Below are 4,216 nucleotides of genomic sequence, written 5' to 3'. Positions count from 1 at the left end.
CTGAATCATTTGCTACAAGTGTTATTTAAGGTATGGCTTTATTTCCCCAGATTACCATCCTCAACTCTTTGATCTGTGGTTTTTCTTTCTTTTCCCTCTCATACCATTCATTATGACCAAGTCTCAAGTTTCATCTACTTTATAATATTTTTCCTGTCTGCTCTGGCCTCCTCGTAAACCCCTTGCTTTTCAAATCCTTTGTCACTTAAGATTTATATCTATCAATTTTGTACCTCGTGTATTCTACAAACACTATTTACCATTTGCAATGGACAAAGCGCTATGCTAAATGCTAAAGCTAAAAAGTTGAAAGACAGGTCCAGCCTTGTCCTGGTGAAGGTTACAATCTAAATCCAGGAAGGCAAATATATTAGTAAACCACTCATTTATACAGTGAGTTAATTCCTGTAGGAGTAGAGAGAGCGTACACACTAATTTAGCCACACACAGAAGCATATACACCTCTATTGGTCTCTATATTTTTGAAAAATCTCTCCCTAACTAAACTGAAGGTCCTTGAGCATGGGAATCTGGTATTATTCATGCATGGCACAGTGATGAGCACACTGTGGGTCTCAGCAAACAATCACTGACTGGCCATTTCCCCCCTCTTTAGTGCTGTGTCTCTGTTTCTTTCCGTATCTATTTCCATCCCACCATTTAAGAATGTATATTAATTTCTTTAAACCATCATTCTTTTTGGCTGGAGCAGTTCATTGCCTATTTGAGATTGTTGAGAGCTCTCTTTCCCTCTGCCATGGTGACTGATACTATCTGAGATGGCTCCTGCTCCATCAGTGTGGGTTCTAGAGTAGAGTGACATGGAGCAGAGCCCCCAGCTGACTCTTGACAGGCAAATAGCCTGAATGAAAAATAAACCTTTATTATGATAAGTGACTAAGATGTGTTACCATAGCATAGCCTAGACTCTCCTGATATAACTTTTGGGGATATGATTTATTTTTATTTCCTGTATACTTTTTGGTAGGGACTCAAATCGTGTTTCCCCCCTCCCAAATTCATATGTTGAAGCCCTAACCCCCAATGTGACTGTATCTGAAGATAGAGTCTTTAGGAAGTAATCCATGAGGTCAGAAAGGTGGGGCCCTTATCTGATAGGACTGTGGGCTTTTAAGAAAGAAGAAAGAGACCAGAGCTCTTTTTCTCACACCTTTTCATGTGAGGACACAGGGCAAACACAGCTGTCTGTAAGCCAAGAAGAGAGCCCTCACCAGAAACTGTAAGCCAAGAAGAGAGCCCTCACCAGAAACTGACCACACTAGCAATCTGACCTCAGACTTTCAGCCTCTAGAACTGTGAGAAAATAAATTCCAGTTGTTTAAGCCATCCAGCCTATGGCATTTTGTTATGGCAGCTGAGCTAAGGTACATTTTTTTTCTTATTCATACTTATTTATATGTTTTTCTTACTTATTTATACTTTTTTACTATTTATGATTTTTCATTTCTGCCTTTCTGATTTCCTCAAACTTCTAAAAATTACTTTTATAACCATAAAAGTTTTAACACTAAAAAAAAAAAACCTTAAAAGCATCATCCTTGTATCATATATTTTAGTGGATGTGCTACCTTGGTTAGCTTTACAGTGAACTAAATTCAAGGGAAACCCACATGAAAACCTAAATTCAATTCAATTTCATAAAGATATATTGAGGACCTACTGTGTCCAGCTGAAGTTCTAATAGGTGCTGTACTTAAGGGCCTCACACAAATCTCCTACCTCTCTTTTTGCAGTTACAACATACACCATTTCTGTAGTTTATGAACTTAAATGGTGACTTGCAGAATTGTTTTTAGTCTGCCTAGAATGTTCCTGGAGATCAGTGTAGCTGTTGGAAATTGTGTTACTGGTTACCAAAATCTGCTTCTCCTCCCCTTTCTAGGAGACAATTATATTTACAGTCCCAGTGAAGGTGGGCTCCACCATGTGGCTTTCTTTGGCCAATGAAATATGAGTAGAAGAAGTATACATCTCTTCCATGCTCACACTTCACGATCCTCAGCTGCAAAGAACTGTCTCAGTCAAGGTCGTGTCCTTCCTGGGATGGCACACATCTGGTGACTAGTGGAGGGAGGGATATAAAGGCCTGGCTATTTTGGGGCAACTCTGATGTGTTGTTTAGTTCTAGAGGAGGTGTTGATGGGCCTGCATCCCAGCTTGACTTCTTCTTTTGCCCGGTCTTACTTCCTTTCCCTTCCTTTCCACTGGTTGGTCACAAGGATGCTTCCTGCCAAATCTCCTGCATGTCCAATTCTGTCTCAGGGTTGGCTTCTAAGAGAGCCCGATCTGCAACAATACATCTTTTTTTTTTTTTAAGCCTACAGTATTCCCAGGTGGTCTCCCATCCAAGTACTAACCAGGCCCGACCCTGCTTAGCTTCCGAGATCAGACGAGATCGGGCACGTTCAGGGTGGTATGGCCGTAGACTGCAGCAATACATCTTGATCTTGGTGTGTGGTATGGGGGACTGTATATGTGTGTGCATGCACATGCTCATGTGTGCATGAGTGAACATGTCTGTTTAATTGTGTATGTATTCCAGGGTTCATGGACATCCCTATTATTCTATGAAGAAACAATTGGGTTTAAGAACAACAGAAAGGAAGAAGAGGAGGGAAGAAAGGAGGGAGGGAGGAAGAAAGACAAATATGAAGAGAGGGTGATTGAGAGAGAACTGAGAGACATTTCGAGCCTGAAGTTCTTTTCTCTGCCCATGTCTCAGATTCTGCATGGATGTATTTGACAACAAGATTTTATTTCCCATTTCTCCTTATTTTCACTGAAACATCCCACCCCTCTTTATACATTCTCTCACTGACCCCCACATTAGGACAGCCTAAAGATTTTACATGAGGTTGTTGCTTACGCATTGGATTCATAGTAATCTCAATGTCAACTGCCCTGGGGACCGAGGAGGTGCAAGGTGACCCTGGCACTGCACCTCACCTGCCTGTGTGACATAGGGCAAGTCACTGCACCTCTGGGCCTTGGTTCTCTCAGCAGTATGTCAGGGAGATTGGGCAAAATAAAGTGTCTTTCAGGTCTTCTGAAAGTCTAAAACGTTGAATCTAATTGCTAAATCTAATTATAGCAACAACTACAGAAATCCTTATATTCTAGGGAGGCTATAAGTAGCTGAGGGATTCCAAGGGACCCATGGGACACCCAAGGGATCTGTGAAATGGATAGATGTGCTGGGGAACACTGGATGGTGCTTCACAGGTGGCCTTATTTTGGTGAACTTAGCTTGCTTCAGGTTTTTCTTTCAGCCTTGAAAGTCCAGAAATTGTGATACTTATCAGATTCACTTTAATCAAACTTGCCAGCACAGATACATAAAGAAGAATGCAAATCTGTGAACTGACAAAGAGAGAAACCCCTTTCCCGTGACTTGCATCTTTCATTTGGCGACCATGACTTTGGAGCAGAGGAAAGTGCAGAGTCTGGAGGGTACGCTGTTTCTGGGTTATGGAGAATCCTAAAGGGATATCATTGAGGAAAATTCCCTTAGATCTTTGTCATCAGTGGCTGTCTCTGCTGGAGCAGTGGGACACATGTCTACGGCCGATAGGCTTCTGTGTCTCAGTGTCTTCCCCCTTTCCTCCTGTGGAGACCTGTTTCTTGTCTCCATATGCCATTAATACTGATTATCTGTGGCCAACCTCTGCTCCTCTGGGCTTCGGGGACCATCTGTCCTCTTCCAGTAGATATGTTAGATGTGCAAGTTCAAGTTTCAGAAAAAGACCTTTCTTTGTTGAAAGCCACTGGGGAGAAATTTCTTATCCACTACAGGTATAAGTAGCAGTTTTCAGAGGTCAAGAGGATGGGCCACTTTGTTTGTTTTTAATTTATTTTTTAAGCTCCTCAGTATATTTTTTTTAAATGAAAGATACACAATTACAAATATTGTGGTGATATTGAAGATTTACATTTAATAGATGCATTTCTTCAATACAAAAATATAATGCAATAAAATTACTTTAACATTGCCCAGAATAATTATAGGATTCATTATAAAATATTAAGTCCTGGGGCACTACAAACAGTGTTGTCTTGTAAAAGTGGTTTTCTTAATTTTGTTTATTTTCAATCCATGGGTCACATCCCCATCAGTGGGTCATGAAATCAATTAGAGGGTGAAGAGCAGAACAACCAAGAGCAGGTGTAAAAAACTCCTTCACCCTTTCTCTACCCA

At 40.9% G+C, this 4,216-nt stretch overlaps 1 pseudogene; it reads right to left on the bottom strand.

Moving 5' to 3' along the window:
• Nucleotides 1–2,330: 2,330 nt before the first annotated feature.
• LOC123649521 lies at nucleotides 2,331–2,448 on the bottom strand (annotated as a pseudogene).
• Nucleotides 2,449–4,216: the final 1,768 nt, after the last annotated feature.

This window comes from Lemur catta, chromosome 13 (assembly GCF_020740605.2).
Source record: "Lemur catta isolate mLemCat1 chromosome 13, mLemCat1.pri, whole genome shotgun sequence".
NCBI classification, from domain to species: domain Eukaryota; kingdom Metazoa; phylum Chordata; class Mammalia; order Primates; family Lemuridae; genus Lemur; species Lemur catta.
Note: the sequence above shows the minus strand (reverse complement) of the source record. Positions and strands in the feature narration are given on the sequence as shown.